Source organism: Aptenodytes forsteri, unplaced genomic scaffold (genome assembly GCF_000699145.1).
Source record: "Aptenodytes forsteri isolate BGI_AS27 unplaced genomic scaffold, ASM69914v1 Scaffold79, whole genome shotgun sequence".
Lineage (NCBI taxonomy): Eukaryota > Metazoa > Chordata > Aves > Sphenisciformes > Spheniscidae > Aptenodytes > Aptenodytes forsteri.
The window spans coordinates 716,963-735,606 of NW_008794776.1; positions in this window are offsets into that span (position 1 = coordinate 716,963).

The following is an 18,644-nucleotide window of genomic DNA, read 5'->3' on the forward strand; positions in this document are numbered from 1 at the left end:
CAAGGTTTGGGGGGTTTTTTTTACAATAATATCTGCAACTGATTAGATAGTAATGTGAATTAATTATTGTTTCATTTTTACCCAGGGGAAAAAAACATTGATAGAAAATCAGTATCACATGATGGTACTCAGGAATTCACTGGAGGTGCTCATTAGCTTATAGAATCGATATGAAAATATGACTAATGTGTTGCGCTTTGGAATGTTAGCAAACTAGTAGAAGGAATTTTTCCAATTGTGTGTGACACAATGGAATTAGTATATTCTCTTTTTTCCTTTGGAGTGTCAGAAGCAGTCTGGAGATGAAAGGAGGGTGCTGACTGGTCTTGAAAGACAAATGCTGGTCTGGAAACACCTATAGCGCAATGTCTGTCTGGAAGGTCTTACTTTATTACATTACACAGTTATTCAAAGAACCATAGATTCATGGTGTTGCCTTGGCTATTTCACGGATTAAAGTTGGATATCACTATATTTCAGGCTCAAAGCTTCACAAGTCCTCAAAGCTTCAGGCTTCCATTGAACTTTAGTCTTGGTTTTGAAAATTCATTTAGAATTAAATTAGCTATAGTGACGAAACTGTGGCACTTTAATAGGAATCATCAGATGACATTTAAACACGATCATGTAGTGCGGTAATGTCAGAACTGGTTTGACATAAAATCATGCCTTTAGGCAATATTGTTCAGGAAAGTCACAAAATGCAAATAGTTTATTTGGAGAGTACTTATATTGTTTTTGTTTTATTTGGGAAGAGGAAAAGGATCCACTTTTGTCAGTAGCACAGATGTGTAAAGTTGGAGTTGAATCTACTGTTCTGAGCACCTGTAAAATTTTGGATCCTGACCTAGACCCTGAAATGGATCTCTAAATTTATATATTGAATCAAAGTAACAGTGCTCCAAACCCACTTAAACTTTAGGAATGTTCTGACCTTTTTTGTACTTTGTGGCTCTTGCACCTTCTCTCTTCATTTATCATTTAATAAGAGTATGTCAAATTGAAGCCTTGGGTCACCAGTGCTTATTAGTTTCTCTTGACTTTTTGTAGTTCGTTATTTTATGACTGTGGACTTTTCTGAAATTAAAAATTGGATTTTAGTGTAGAACCTGTACATGAAAAACTGCCAAGACACTGGCAGTTGTTAGCTGATCAAATTCTAGCTCTTTTGTAATGAAGCAAATTCTGCTCCGTGGGCGCTGTGTCATGCCCTATGTATTGCAAGTGAAATCCTGGTTCTACTTATTTCAGTAGGAGTCTTGCCATTCATCAAGATATCAACCCACATGTATATAGCTCTGTATATACCTGACAATTCATGGTTGCTTGGTAAGGTGTCTTCAGTCTACCTCGTTTTACCATGCAATTTCCCTTCCTGTGAAGGGAAACAGATTTGATGAAGAGGACATTTGTAGTGCTATTCACAGGCAAAGAATAGTTTTGTATGAATTCTTCTTTTGCAGCATTTGTATATTCTTTTGCTGGAAGAGGGGAGCTAGTTCAGGATGCCAGATATAAATTGGCCCTGCTAGACCCTGTCAGAGTTGAAGTTATTTTGGAAATCTCTCTCTCTTTCTGCTAATTAGTCTATGTTTATAAGTGATAGGTGCAGTGCAAATAATTCTATTTCAACATCCTTCACGGCAGGATGTTTAAAACAATTCATCTGAGTCCATGTGTTCAAATAATTCAAAGTACATTTAATCCAGATTATTTGGCTGTTACAAGTAGAGGCATTTTAAATATATTTATCCTTGGTTACTTATTTCTTTGGGGGTGAAAACTAATGGAATAATATGTAACCAGAATTTTCAGTTATTCTGCCCTGTGTCTTGCAGTAGCCCTGCACAGAGATTCTGGAGGCAGAGACAGACGCTCAGATGTTTTGGTGGAAGTTTTGTCAGCATAGCAGTTGTTCATTTCATCTATGGCTTTATCGAATAATAGTTTGTAGTGCTTTCTGTCTTCAACTAATGCTGAGTAGTCCTGAATGTTAGTATTCTTTCCACCCGATATAGCTGAGTGATGTGATATGAAAGGGAGGTGGTGGAAAGAAAAGACAGTATTTTCATTAGTAGACTATAGTTTGGAAGTTTTAGTTCTTACTGGTGGTTGGGGCTTAAAACTCACTTAATTTTGGAGTGTCAATATCATTGCTCCAGTTATTGTTATTGGTGGTCTAGTTAATGGTCTCTGGTGTTCAGGAGGGTGATTCATGTGACCAAATGTAGATGTCTGCTTTAGAGTGAGGTGATTTGCTGTCTGGGTTTCAACTGAAAGTGGTGTCTGTATCTTCGACCATGGTGAGAATGACAACTTATCTGTACATAGATGTTGATATTATAGCATTGTAAGTACAGGTGAGATTAATTCAACCCATATAGACTTATTTTTCAAAGAGTAGATGGGCCTGTAGCTTCTGTTAAGTGGTCAGCACTTTTTGGGAATCCATCCCATTTGCCCAGATTCAAACTCTAACTTAGGATCTTATCTTATATACCTAAATTATTCTATGTTCCTATGATCACAGAAGAGTAAAAAATGCTTCCAGAGGGTGACTCAGATTGATGTGATGTTTTGACTCCAAAAGGGCCTTTATTCTTCCATCATCAAAGTCTTGGACAAGTAAGGTCCATGTTTAGATACCTCAGTTATGTAGGATGAATCTGGACGTACATGACTGAAGTTGGACACACAACAGAAAATCCCCAAAACTTGAAAAATAATGAAGCACAGTTAGTATTTCTGTGCATTAAATGTTAAAGGACATAGCTGGAAAGCTCTCTCTTCTGCTACCTGTGCTCCGTTTTGTGGATTTGGTTGTCAAAAGCTGTTACTCTAATATATGTCAGTCCAACCTTCCACCCTCTTAGAAAGTGAGTTTTGGGTTGCCAGCCTGTGATTTTGTTAATTTCTAATAATCTTTGAAGAAATATACTTGGGTTTGTATTGAGATTTAAATTCTATACTAACATGGCACAAAAGTAAATAGCACTCTACATAAGTACAGGGTCAATATGACACCCCACCCCCCGCCCCCCCAACCTTGTAATTTTGAATTTGTGTTACCGCATTTCAGATTTTAGCTCCTCTTAACTGAAAATGAAATCAAACAGTGTGAGCTTTTGGGAAACTGTTTTGAAGAAACAGAAAATGCAAACCACATGGTATACTCACAACGTGAAAACTTAGTAAAGAAATCATTCTTCATTGGAAAAATGAACTCTAGTGGGTTTACTAAGCAAGATTTAAAAGCAGTTTGAGATGAAAGGTCTGTGGTCTAATTCATTGCATATGTGATATTTCCTAATGGATCAGTGTTATATTGAAAAAGAAGTCAGGGAAGTGCAGTAAAATTGTTTTTTTTTTTTTCTTGGTTTGAATTGATAGTTTAAAAAATGAGTTTAATCACAATCTTCTATCTAAAAAGTGGCAGATATCTGTATATCAGAAAATCACATCTAGAGAAAGGTCTGTGGTCTAATTCATTGCATATGTGATATTTCCTAATGGATCAGTGTTATATTGAAAAAGAAGTCAGGGAAGTGCAGTAAAATTGTTTTTTTTTTTTTCTTGGTTTGAATTGATAGTTTAAAAAATGAGTTTAATCACAATCTTCTATCTAAAAAGTGGCAGATATCTGTATATCAGAAAATCACATCTAGATTAAGTGTTCAACAGTTTTCACTGTAATACCCTTTTAAAATGTTACTTTCTTAAGCTGTAACAGTTTTAGCTGAAGTTTTCCGTGCTGCATGTTTTCTGACTGATTTGGGACAGTTTCTGTGAAGTGGTTCAGTTGTTTCTGAGAACAAAGCCAGCTAGAAATTCTGAGTTCTAGCCAGCTAGAATAATTTCCATGAGCAGCACTAGTTGAGTTAAATCCTGTGATTTTTCACTGTTAGAGGCGAAGATAGAGGGTGTTTTCCTTAATCTCTCTTTCTGAAGTGATGGTGTTGTATGAATGCTGGTATTCATTTTTACTAAATAAGATTCATGACTGCAGATAACTCCTGCAAACATGTCCCTGCATTAAAACAAGGCACATAAAAAAGGGGATAAAAATATTTTTTTAAGCCATATAGCTTTTGGTCTAATTGCATGAAAAATCTACTCAAAGTTGCCAGACTTCTAAGTCTGAAAATTGGGTTTCGTCTATTCTTAATGCAGAATTGAGAGGGTGGCAGCAGTATTATTCTGAGAATCTTGTCTTTGTGGAGCACACTGCCTCTTAGATACCAGAGCTGCATACGGATTTTCTTGGGTGTGTTCCTCTTTAACTGTCATAAGCCATCATGGGCCCAGTTTCCAGGGCAAAAGCTGCGGAGCCACAGAGGCTCTTGCACACTCTCAGAATGCCTCCTTCCTCTATTCTGTTTCATGCAGAAAAGGAGGAGGAAGCAATCTCGGGGCATGACAAGGGTTAAGGAACAGGTGGTTATCTACGGGACTGCTGTCTCATTTCGTACACAGGATGGATAGCTTCCTGGGAAAAAATCCCAGTTTTTATACTGAAGGAGGTTATTGTCTGTGGACTTCTTCATTTGTTACAGAAGCTGGAAGGTGTGTAGATGTAACAGGCTCAGCATGGGTTTAACTTCTGAATCTATACAGAGAGGAACTTTGGCATTTTTGAGTATAAACAACCTCTGTGGCTGTCGCTGTTTTTCATACTCAGTGTTGGTGACAGCATCCTAGAACGTATTTTTAATAGCCCTTCAAAGACCACAAGATTGTCCTCATGAGCCAAATGCAAACTACAGAAGGAAGATAGGCAGAGGATATCTGGTTCTAAGCATCGTATGTTACCTCTCAAAAACTTGCATTGGCATTCGGGACTCCATTTTCTGAACCCCCCCTTTATCTTTACTTGCTGTAGCCAGACGTGCTGGATAAGTTTGCAGGTTAACTTGTATCTCATGGAAGGAGCAAAGATTATAGAAAGATAAAAAGGAGTTTAGTAACACTCTGGGGAATTATATTCTGTTCTTGTTCCTGTCAGAGTTAGCTCTGTGCTTAACAAAACTCTGCTTTTTTTTATGCTTTCATATTTTTTTTAATAGCTGTCCCTAATGTAAGCAAGAGATTTGCTCAGAACTTACACTAATACTGTATTCTTCAGAAAACCAGGCCACAGGTTTTCTAAATTAGGCATCTGTATTAGGAGATGCTTCTGAGTGTAGTTACCGATTCTGCTGTGCTGCAGTTCACCCTTTTAAAATTACAGAAAATTCTGTTCCAGAAAAGTGTTGTGTAAGTAAATGTATTAATATTTCTGAAGTGTTCTGTATGGTATCATGATAAACTGCATAAAAAGTTTATCAGAATTTTAATAATTCATTGCTACACTTAAATATTGTGTCTTGAATTAATGCATAGGGTTATACATAATGATAAAGAAATGGTGAGCAGCTGTCCATTCTGTCAGCCTTAGGCAGAAGTTCTCTGGAAGAAATAATATGTCATTAAAGGCTGTATCTTAATGCATATGTATGTGGGGAGGAATTAAGTTTAAGTCTGGATTTCCTTATTACTTTTTTAGTGCTTTCCTTGGCAAACTTAACATTCTTTTTTTGTGAAGGAACCTTCTGGCTCATTGTAGGCTATTCCTGCTGCTTTTAATATCCTTTGAGATTGATTCATGAAGTGCCAACATCTTGAGCTGTGGAAAAAGAGTAAGAATCCTAAAGAAGGACCCTGGATACATGGGAATAGATTTGAACTCACTCTTTCTGTGCCACTTTGATCTGAAAGAGACATCTTGTGATTCAAAGAACCTTTATTGTTAATTAAGGCCATTAATTCAATCAGTTCCATTTTGATTAAAAACTGATAGCATTAGCAATGTCTATAAAGACAGCATCTGGATCAGGTTTATTGGAATGATATTTTAGGAAATTAAGATGTTTCTCAGGTAACTTTTGAAGATGTCTGTATGTGATAACTACTTAGAGAAAAAATTCTCCGTGGGTAGATGAACTCAAGAACATTTTTATGTTAGTGACATTCAAGTGATTAATGTCCTGGTGTAGGATAGGTCAATGTGCGTTTCCATTTCACTAGCTGACAGTTCATCACAGGAGAATGAAGTTGTGAGGAAACAAAAGATAATGGAAGTGAAGAGTTCAGTGGAAGGATGTTAGAGTACCTGGCACATCTGTAGGGGATGATGGTAGACCCACAATGCAACCAGCTTGAAGCAGTGCATGCTTTGAAAATTTACCAACCATAGAAGTCACGGGAAGAAGAACCTGTGACTTTTTGGCTTCTTTCCATTAGGTCTTTGAACAGAGTGTAGGAAAAGAAGATCAAAGTGATGTTTCCCTATAAACGAGTCAAATGGCCACGTTTATAACTTGCTGTATGTGCTCTGAGTTGTTTCAGAAGTATCTCTGATTTAGGAACACTTTTATAAAATGGCTCTCAGTAGCTTTCAGGTGAGATAGAGCAGCAGAAACTGTACACAAATAAATGATAAAACTTTATTTGTCTCTTACCTGTGTAACTTCACTGACCTGCAAGAAGAATGATAATGACTTTTCATGGGCGTAGCCTGAGAAGGTAGGATTGAATGGAATTGGACCCTGTGGCAACACAGATGTCAAAGCTGCAGCTCAAGGCTTGATCTTGCCAAGGTCAGTGATCTTGATATTGGACTTGCAGCTAATACAGTGCGGTGGCTGGGACTTACTGACTTTAAGTTCAGTTAATGCTGCTGTTCTGTAATAATTCTTAGTTATCTTTGAGCAGGTCAGTTAATGGATTCTTTTCAGCTGATTTTAGTTACTAACTGAGGTATGTTATCTAGGAGCTACCTTATTTTAGAAGAGGACAAAGGTCTATGCCTGAAAGACAGCACTGGATAGTGATTGAAGCCATCTGAGATCTGACTCCTGACTTTCTGGAAGCATCCTTGTTTCTTCCTTGATTATAGGAAGTGCTGAAGGAGAACCTAAGTTAAATGCATAGATTTAATGGAATTAACCTGTGCAGGTGTTTTCATTTCCCACTTTATTGCATTCCATTATGTCACACTGCATGCAGAAGAAATATTTTTTTTCCCCACCAGATTTCAGCTGCTATAGAATCCCCTAAAAGTTCTTTGCAGCTGTCAGGGAATGAGGATTCAACACATTGCAGAAAAGGCTGAGCATGTTCAAGGTCAAGAACGGTACTGACCTGTGTGATTGATAAGAATATTCAAGAACCTCTCCCAGTTCTTAATCTGATGCATTTTTTACGTCTTCATTTAAACTTTTTTCTAGGCTCCTACAAAGAAAGGAGTCAGACTTCCTTTAAGATCTTTGTAAATATTCCTGTTAATTAAGCTATTAAGAATGGAGTTGGGAAAATCTATTTACAGATTTTTGGATGTAGTGGTTAATGTTCTGAGAATGGCTTTGTTGTATGAAGTTCCTTACAGTCAGCTTACAAAATAAAACTTTTGTTCTTTGAGTGTCAAATTGGTAATTTCTTTCAGCAGGTAGCAGAACTAGGGTAATAAGACACTTCATTAATTACTTCAGTTTTTTTCCAAAAGACAGGGAAATATTAAGTGTTTAGAGAGAAGGAAAAACAGAAGTGTCGTCTTTTAAAGACTCGGAGAAGTCTGTTCAATGGCTATAGAGTTCCTGGATACTTCCTAGAGTACCTGTCAGTGCCTTACATGATTATATTTTCATCTGTTTACTTACGCACCACCAGGAAACTATAGTGGAGGGGGTTCCTTAGCTGATAAATTAGGCTTTTATCATCATATGCTTCTTGCAAGAGGGCTTACTTGAAAGAAAAAAATATTTTCTAGGCTCTTTTGTTTTCACTGTGTGAACATAGACCGGTTATTTGTAGTTTTGATGGCTTGTTTCTGGAACCTGTTTTAGTTTCCTCAGGAAACTTACTTTATTATCTCACTTTTCCCCCCCTTAAATGTAATCTATTTAAAAGAAAAAAAATGTAAGGAAATGGTGGTGTTCAAATAATTGTAACTGAGAACAGAATTCTTTGATTTAGACAGCAGAGCAGTACAGTCTGTGTTACAGAAGCACAAGCTTTCGTTTAATAAGCAGAAGTGACTTGGAGGGGTTTCTCATAAGTTTAGTGAGTGGTGTGATAGTAGAGATTGGATGCATCATGGTATAAAACCCAGACTGAAATCCAGGATTTTAATGCAGACAGTGAACCCAAAGCTCTGCTTCACTCAAGTCTGGAAGATGATCTGCAAAGCACATGGGACTCTGTCTGCTGTGTGCATAGAACAGTTCAGTATATCACCAAAACAGTATCAGGCAGCTTAATTTGCTGCTATTCCTATTCAGACAGGTTGCCCACATCCAGATTATAAGTAGATACATCTGCAAACATGCTGTGCTTCTTACCAACCCCTAGACCTGTTCTCAAGAGCTGTGTAGATACAGCCAGTGAACTCTCTGCTAGTTATGAAGCTAAGTCCACCAATTCCATGCCATGGGTACCAGGTGCAGATTTGGGTTCTGGCCAGATTGTCCTGTCAAGGACAAAGTTTATTGGTTCTTGTTTTATACTTTGCTTGTTTTTTAAATGTGGCCATTATGTTGGCCAAGTTACCATAGTAAATTATTTTTATGTACCTAATTCATTCTCAGTGAAACAGACCAATCCATTAAGGATTCTGCACTAAAAACTGTAGCTCATTATGTGTTCTTGTAGTGTATGACATCAGTAGAATGCCACAAGTTAATTACATTCTTAATTACAGCTTTGTATTGAATTAGGGACCTATTATACATAGAATAATTGAAAACCTGCTGAGATCACGTCTGGTAACATCTAATTGTATCCCATAATTTTTTTCCCCCTAAACTTTAAATAAAAACTGGCATTTCATTTAGCATGGTTTTAATTAATTGACATGAGAAATGTAATTAGAGCTGAGGCAACAGACCAACTATCTTAAAACAATCACTCAGAAATTAATCATATTTTGGGGAACAATTAACAGTTTCCAGAGCAGGAGCTATTCTGCTGCATTTCTGGAAAAACCTTGAGCAGGCACAACTGAAGAAAGGACTTGCTGCTCTTAGAGAAGAAAGATTTGAATGTTCGGAGATGTTCACAGTGCTCTTTCAACCTAAGGAAACTTGATATGCTTGCAGCTTCAGGCATCAGAAACCTAAGAATAGCACAGGAAGAGAATGGAGATCTAATGATTTTCCCGAGTATTGAGAAGGACAGGACATGGCTGTATTCTACCAGGAGTAGAAGAGGTCACTGGTGGCCTGAAGGGCCAAGAATTTCTTTCCCAGCTTTTCTTGACTCCAGTGGAATTACCTGCTACCTGCCAAGAGCAGAAGAGTTTCACCTCAGCATCAGTGAGAGCGGGTTGCAAGTTGGACTTCTTGAACTTTCTGCCCTTGCTTTCTAATTCCTACCTGCCTATATGGATGTCGCAGAATGTTTTTGGAAGCCGCTTTGCACCATCCAAAGAGCACTATTGCGGGTAACAGGAAAATTTTTTATTTCCTCTTTTTTCTTTCTGAACATGTTAGCCCACTCTTGCCCTTAATATCAAGACTGAGTAGTTAACTAAATTAGGCAGGACCTGGTAGTGAGAATAGTGATAAGTTAGTAGACTGATTGGGCATCTTTTCTCCTTTTGTTTGAGAAAAATCTTGTCTGTGATCTTAGAACTCACTGGATTTTAAAAAAGCTATCTGAGAAGGAAATGCTACTGAACAGTATTTTCAGTGACGGAATTTCTGAGGCTGACATCAGAAAACTTGGGTCTGTCCCTCTTTTTCACTTTCCTTTTGTAGAAGCCTTGAAACTTGTTTGGTTTTGTGTTTTTGTTTTTTAAATGGAAATGATTATTTTATTTTTCTATTGGCATTTTTCCATAGAGACAAAGCCTTTCATTTAAATCAACCTGCAACAAAGCTTTAATTCCAGGATGAAGAATAATGTCCGTTGCTGTTTGCAGAAAGACCTATTTGTTTCAGGACATACAGTTGTTATATTTCCTGTGTATAGCCCGAGTTAGAGGATCTGATGTTTTTCTGTTTGATATCTCTCAAATTAATGTGCACATATTTAGACTTGCCTATACATAAATATGCATATGCTTGGTTTATAAATGGAGAGCATATGCAAGGATAAAACTGCTGTGTGAGAGCAGGTTTAAGAGATCTCGCTGCACTTGGACACAAGCAGAAAAACACTGGGTACATCAACTGAAAACTGGCTGGCAGCCATAGCACATAGAATGGAGGGAATGTTTGCCTAAAAGACTAGATTGTGTCAGGCGTGACTAAGCAGGAATTTTAGCTAAAATGCGTTAGCAAATTGAATGCTTAGAGGAAAATGAGAAGGTTCATGGACTTATCTTTGTTCACTTGAGACTGGATTTGATTTTTAATATAAAAATCAATGGGGGGGAGGGGGACGAAAGGAAGTTCTGCAGAGTGTTTCCTGATTTTTAGGAATGCTGATATAGGTGACTGCTGAATATTTTGCTATGGCTCTGTTTACGTTCCTTCTGGAACATGTGTGCCTTTTAATAGCCTTGTAGCTCGTGGAGTACTGGGCTGTCAGTCAGGTAGTAAAATACTTTAATTACCCCCATGCACTAGACAGACCCAGTGAGAGAAAGGGTGGGACTGGATGAAAGGAGTGCACTTCAAGCTTACTTTCTGACTGTCAAAAGAACGATAAATCATAAGTCCTGGCTATTATTATCCTTCCTTTCTCCATGAATGGCATTCCTGATGAAAAGAGGTGTTGGGGTGTATGTACTTTGCAGGTCCTGCTCTTTTCTGACTCTCTAAGGGTATGGGAATGGTCACTGCAAAGTGATAGCTTCATGGAATAAGTTATCCAGCAGGTCAGATAGCGTAGAGCTGAGAGTGGGAGAGATTTCCTCCCTTTGGTGTAGGACCATTATGTGTTTATGACAGACTAAGATGGTATTTTCCTTAACCTCTTTTCCTCCCATCAAACTCTTTTCATTTCTTCCCAAGTGAGTGATTTTTTTAACTTTTTTTCTTGACATCAAAAATACTTTCTCCCAGGTAGAGGTCTTTAGCAGTTAAATTGTGCTCAAGTTGACTAAATGAGAACCCCTGTTGCTATAAGGTTTCTGAAAAGCTGTCTCTCTTAATAAACAGGTAGGAAACTTTGTTGAAATACGTGACCCTGCCTGCTTGATCTTTTATTCACTTTTTCTTTTATGGACTGCTATGTTCTTTGTTCATTACTTCTCTCATATTATCCTTATTGGATATGTATGCAAATTGATGAACAAATCACCGTATTCATGTTTCTGTCATCTAGCTAGGCTTAGCATGTAAAACACTGCTGCTCTGGCAAGGTTCTGGGAACTTCTGGAATGTGGAAAACAGGGCTGCTGGAGGTTCACAAACTAGTTAAACAGTAATTCTTCTACTGCTCTTATTTCCCACGTTCCTGGGAATATAGGGAAAAGAGGATTTAACAATGAAGCAGATATGCTGTGGTTAAGGGGGGAAAAAAAAGCTATTGGAGCTAGAAGCCGTTACCTGTCACTGAGCTAGTGCACCCAGCCTAGCCTAGAGTGAATAATTCCCATTGTATCACTGGATGGAGCCAGGATAGAGCTGAGCAACTTGTTTCTGTGCTAGGAATAGCATTGGAATAGTATTGCAGGACTCGATGGGAAACAATGTTAGAAACCTTATGCAAAGCTTACATGTGGGACTTGAATTTCCAGAAAATGCTCATCTTGTTTTCTGAAGTCAGTAAATACATTGTAGGGATGTTGGTTATGCACAAAGCATGTATTACAGACCCGGAAAATTCAGCATTGAGATTAAATTTACATCCAGGCTGCTTGCACAGAATTGATGTTGTAATAAGCCATTGGGGACTAAAAAAGGGGACCAGTAGCTTAAACTGGTGAATTTAGCAAACTTAATTTTTCTTGACAAGTGATTTCTGGAGGATTCCTGTCTCCTGAAGGCTGTAGGAGTGGGCGCATGGAATAAACTGACAGTAATGGGCAACCGTCTTTTCTTCTCATCTCCCTCCAGTTTTGCTTAAGCCTTCCATTTTTCAATGATAATACTAAATGAAGTATGAGTTTGGACAGCAGCCAGGTGTCAGCACATGGCAGAAGGTTTTAATTCTGCTTTTAGAAACTAGATAAGTGGTGTGCTAATATAAGCTAATATAAGCACAACCGTCCTTCTCAGTTGGACAGCTTGAGAGTGAAGATGATCATGACACTGCCATGTCGTAGCATTTTGTGTTAGAGCTTGTTAAAGCTCTAATTATTACAGCTGTCTTTGTAACATGCTGTCTCACTATTATAACATCTATTTGATTACATGCAATGACAGAGCAGCTAGATAGCATTAATTCCCTGTGAAGCTTTTTGTGTCTTGATTATGTATGTTTTTTCCTGGTTGTGTTCATACTCTGACACTGCTCAGGATTCATAACTGCTGTTGTCTTTTTCCATCCCCCCTCCCAATCTCAACATTGAAAGCTGTGTTTCTGAGTTATCATCAGGTTATGTGTTTAGCTGCTTCCTCTCTGAGATTCCCTAATTTCTTCAGATGCATTGTAGCCACAAAGTGTGCTGTAGCTTGTGCCCAGGACAAGCTGATTATGCTGTAGGATATACATTCTGATGATCAGTGAAGACATCTGGTTTCAGTGAAGAAATTCAAACTAGAATGCCTCTGAATGCACAAATAGACTGAAATTAGTGTTTTTTAACATTAACTGCAATAGTGCTTTTTAGCCTTCTTTCTCATTCTCTACAGATTTTAACCTCTTCCACTCTTCAACACATCTGTGCTTGAATTTATGTGTAATCCTGTATAGTATAGGGGAAAGGCTGCTTTGTTTTATGGCTTCTAATTTTTTTTTAGATGTGGGATTACTGTAAGTTGTTCTAGAGAGATCAGTGAAAAGAAAGCGACCATCTTTCCCTTTGAGACTCCTTCTCTTATGGAACGTGGGGATTTCTCCACTACGATATGCCAATTATAGATGAGCTAGTCATTTGACACATTTTTGGCATTGAGAAATTTTAGAATCTGAGTCTGGATTTGCACAGGATAGCGCTCTTTTGAATGGATCCAAAAATTGGATCTCAAAGGTCTGACTATTGCAGTGCTGGATGGGTGCATATAAAAACATGCTGTGCTTCTCACTGAGTGAGTTGATATAATACAGGACAAAGCTGTGACAGTACACTCGGAAGTGGTCTCGATGAGTCCTTTGCCAGGCTGCTGTTTGCCAGCTGAATTCAGTACTCTTGTTCCCCTGATCAAGGAATAGATTTTCCTCAGATCCTCTTTTATTTTTCAGTTTCCTCTCCAGCTTTTTTTTTTTCCGTGGAAGATGAAATCTATCACAGGGGCTTAGATTTATTAACTGCTGCCTCAGTCGCTTTGCGTGATGTCAGGGCAGGAGAGGAACTGATTGTATTCTTAGAACTAGCTTAACAGAAAGGCTTTGGATAATTCTGTAGATTTTTAAGATGTTGGGTTGGCTTAAATGATTAGTGTGAAAGCTTCGAAGACTAAATATTTAAGGCTCTATTCTGCCCTTACTTGTACCCATGCATATCTCTGGATTTTCACATTTGAAGGAAAAAGTAATTCTGCGTCTCTCTCTTGCTCTCTCCCTTTTTCTCCTCTCCCCCATTCAGCTTGCACAGAGTTGGTATTCTCTCTTCCAGCAGTTGGTGAGCGTCTAGGGAATACTGCCAGGTACATGGGGATGGGGGAAGGCAGCGTGCAAGGGGGAGGAGTGGATCCAAGCAGCGTGCAGCACATCGTTCCCTGTTTATCACCAGTGTTCTTATGGATACAGTGATGTTACTAGGAACTATTCAGTCAAGGTGAGAAGCTCACTCAGCCTGGGATTTACTTTTTACAGTCCTAGGTGTAATGCATTCATTACTGAAGTCTGAATTCAGTGTGGGAAGGACTGACTTGGTCTACTCTGTTCCCTTGGAGTATTTCATTAGTGAGTGCTTTTCATAGTTACATGTGTAGCCAAGCTGTGGGTTTTGTCTATGATAAGTAGATTCTAGTTACTCCCCTGACCTTCAAACTCCTCTTTCAGAAGTTTATGCATCAAGGAACGTGCTTTGATGCAGTTCTAAGGAAAGTCTATATTCCTTGGTTTTCAGTACCTTTACTGTATGAAGATATTTGTCAGGGTATCTAGGCAGCTTGCCAGCATGACTGGACTGAACAACACAGTTGGCAAATCCTGTACGCCCCAGACAAGGTATCGATCATTGTCAAGTGAAGATTTAATTGATCAATAGATGTATTTTTCTTATTGGCTCTTCCACAGGGTGATTCAGGAGGGTGAGGAGGTTGGGTGAATTGCTTCAGGCTAATTGCATTAGTAGTAGCTAAACAGTGCAGCTATTTGCCTTTTGCCTCTCAGCCAGCCCTTCCTGACAGGTGTTTTCATGCCTTGTGAGCCAGGACTTTGTATCCTGCTAAGCTTGAAAGTGTGATGTAGAGAGATGCTAAGTATCCACCTCACCAAATTGCCAAATACAGAAAGCCCTTAAAAGAGCACTCCTGGAATTGTTGAGAAGGGCTCTTTGTTGGGCATACTTAGTAGTTAGTGTAGAGATGCTTTCATTGCTAATGGATTGTTCAGATACATTCAACAGTGGAACTCATGTATGGTGTGATACAGCCAGATACATGATGCAGGATGTTGTCTGAGAGGATTCTCTCAAATGTCACTTGCAAGAAAATTTTATCTAATAACTGTAGTTCTGAGACAGGATATAAGCTGAGCATCTAGTTTGCAATGTGTTTTGTTATGACCTCTGTCCGGCCACAGCAGGCAAACAAGGGCATTAGCGTGCAGTGGATAAAGGAGTATGTTGATTGAAGATGTGGAGGGAGTTCTGCCTCTGAAAAGTCTAGAGGACTTTTTATAGTAGCTTTGAAGGGCACAGCGTTTGCTGTGATGATTCACTACTTCTGCCAATTTGTAGTTGAAAGGTGGGCTATCTTCATTCAAATGGATTGATGGTTCTGAAGAAAGCAAATTTAAGGGTTTTTAAATCTTTTTTTCTTAAGTAAGAGCATTGCATTTCTCCCAACCGTGCAGAAAGTGAGTCCGATTGCTTTCAGTTGTTCCTTTCTGGAATTCATTTATGTTTCCTCACAGTAACTGAGGAAGTGGCTGACTTTTTCATTATACTTTTGTTAGTACAGATTGACTTATAAGGTCCCTCTTGATCTTTTATGAAATGGAATCGTGTTATTCAGGAGAAGGAGTGAAGAGGGAAAATCTTTTAAGACTTCTCCCTCCCCCTGCCTGAGTTAATTTTTTTTATCATCCTTGTGCAATGAAATATTTGCTACTGCTTAATAAAATAACTTGGAATATATCACAAAGCTGGCAAATGGTAGAGCTTGTGAAGCTGATAATGAGTCTGTAGAACCTTGGAGTTGATACTAAAAGGTATTGAGTTCTGAGGGGGTCTGACCTCAGGAATGCTGGATCCAGAGGGGGTCAGAATGGCACTTGGGCCTATGGGTGAGAGGCTAGATCGAAGTGATGCTTTGGAGTAAGATTTATTATAATCTGGCTGTTCCCCACGTGGTACTTGAAAAGAAAGTAAAACCCAAACTGAAAATTGAGTGAGCGTGCTTTGTGTTCCATTGGAGTGGGCAACTTTGCTATAAAAGTCATTATTCTCCTCCTTTTGTAAGAGGATGAGGCTTCATTTTCCTTTACTGTAATCAAGATACATTGTCAGAGAAACCAGTACATTAATTTAGCTGTTTACTTTGGTGATTTTTTATGCTAAAAATACATACTCAAACTGTGTTCCTGGCTTTTCCCTTTGCTCCTTTCCTTTCTGAAAAAAATTCTTTGTGTGAGTATATTTTGTGTGTGTGTGTGTATTCAAAATATGTATGTCTGTAAGTATACATGTAAAAATATTTTGGTGAACCACGTCTATGTCTGACTTATATTTAGCATGCACAAGTTTGTATGTTGAAAGGTGGCAGGGATGTTACTTCAGGTTTGTTTGCTTAATGATGCACTGGTTTATAACCAGTAGGGATGGAAGGTTGCTTTTAAACTCAATGACAGATTGCCAGGGGAACGAGGGCTATAAAGCCATTCATTTGGCTATCCTCTGGGGAGAGTCAGCCATCCATCCAGCGGAGTCAGCTATAGCAATAAGGCAGGAGAAACCTTCCAGCTAGCCAGCCATTTAGAAAATGTGCTAGCTGCTTCTGGGGATTAATTTAGTTAATCAGATTAGTTTAGCAAGTGTCAAGAAGAGAACTGACCAAGTGGCTGCTAGATAAAGTAGCCCATGTAAAAGAGAAACAATCAGTGACAACAAGTATAATAACTAGTATTTTTCATGAATATGTCATTTAAAATTATAAACATTTAGCAGCATATTTCTTTATTCCAGTGTGGTTACGCCTTCATGTTAATACCTGTACGTGGATCAATTCGGAAGGGTTAAGACTTATATGTTGGTTTTGAGCCCACTTCTTTCCAGCTCCTTCTGTATTGCTTCCTTTCATATTGTTTTCTATAATGTTAACCATCCCTCATCAATTACCCCCTTCTCACCTTCTTTAAAGGCTCATGAGCTTGAAGAAAACTCCTGATACTTTCACATGTGAATCATGGGAACACCTGTATTTGTATCCCTTATCACTTTTTTTATCCTGCTTTTGTCAGTGAGGTCCCAGGCCAGCTCACATTACAGTCAATGGGGAGCCGGAGGTGGGTGAGAATTTGCAAGCTAAGGAGAGTGGCGCTCAGAAATGGGCTTATGAGCTCACTGGAAACTGAATTGCAAAAACCGGATTCCTAGTGACATCAAAAACGTGATTTATTTCTTTTCAGAAGGAAATGGAGAACAAGAGATGTAAACTATTGAGACAGTGCCTCATTTATCTGTATCTTCTGTAAAACCTTGTGTATAATTAAAATGCCATGAAAGTTTAGCTGGAGGAAAAAATATGATATCTCTGTTAATATTGAAGGAGCCCTTTGCCTTATACCAGCTGGGAATCTGATGTTATATAAAAGACTTAATAAGGAAGATGCTTAAAAGCTGGGTATTTTTAATGCATTTTTTTAGTGGAAGAAGCCTTTTTTCATTGCTGGTATTTAAATATTGTAATCAGCTATAAATAACGGTTAAGAAAATGGAGACATTCATACAGTTATGTTTTCTGCTCTTGGTGACTTGAACCTATTTTCAGTAAAAACTCTTCAAATGCATCCTAACTTGTTAAATGAGATTGCAGTGTTCTTCATACTGAATAGCATATTTTATCATGAGAGTTTCAGTAGAAATCAATACAGAATACTGTACTTGTTAGAAGTATTTTGAAAGTGTCTTATTAATACTAAGGAAGCTCCCCTTTTCCCCCAAGATCTTTGGGTTGCTTTACTTTCAAACACTTACTTATTTTGCGACATCTTCATTACTTTCGTTCTGTAGGAGACTAATTGCATGAGCTCACAAATTTTGTGTTTTGAGGAATTAGCCATTAAATAGGAACGACTTAAAATCTTCTTTGATTGATTATGTGTAACTGTCTGAATTGCAATAGTAATTCAGTGTAGCAGTCATTGCTTATGAGGTGCAAAGTAATTTATCCTGCTAATAAAACACCATTGTACACTTGCTAAGAGAAAATATTAAATCCATTCTTGTTACTGTGTATTTTTATATCTTAATTCTGTTCAAATTTCTGCTGTAACATAAATATTCAGTCACGTCTTTTCATGATGATGACTTTGAAATCCTTTGCAGTGGAAAAAATCAAGACAAAGAACTGCCAAACAGAAGTTGTATTCTGTGAATGTAAATAGGTTCTGCACCATAATTAGTGATTTTCTGGGGCTGGACTGGAGACCCTGTATTTTCATGGGAAAATCTGTTTGATGTGTACCATCCCTAATTTCTGCAGTACTGAATAACCAGGCTCTAATTCTGTTGTAATGAACCATGTGTTAATGCTACAGCCTTCTGTCCAGCCAGAAGCCAAAACACCATGTCTGACTTTGTAATGAATCTTGCAGTCGTCTTGTTGACTCCATGGGTAGGCTTTTGTTCCAAATCTGTCCTCAAATATTGCTAGTTTTCATTGAAACGTACAATGAATCCTATGTTTGTGCTTGGGTTTACTCAGTTTGCTAACTTTCTTGGAAAGCATGAATACTTAATACCCTTTAGGGAAATTTTTTTGTTTGTTTCCTTGTTAGTTTTGGAACAGTGGGATTTAAAACAGTGGAACTGGCTAGAGCTCTCTATATTTTACAGTTTAGTTTTCTCTTTTGATTTTTTTTTTAAGCTATGAGTCACACACAGAACTAACACAGAAGTGAGGGTTTGCTGTGTATCTCTAGGTGGAAAGGTTTATTCTTGCAACCACCGGTTTCTTGGTAGGTCATTTAATAATGGACACTTGTGTTCTGATCAGTAACTTTTGTATGTGTTTTTCCTCAAATAGATTTATTTTCTGCTACCAAGTTGGTTGATTTTTATTTTTATTTTACCTTTAGTTTAAAACTTGCAAACAGAACACACAGCTTTGCATGGGTACAGTTAGACCCAGAAAGATATTGACTGAGTTCAGAGACTGTTTGGTATTGAGAAT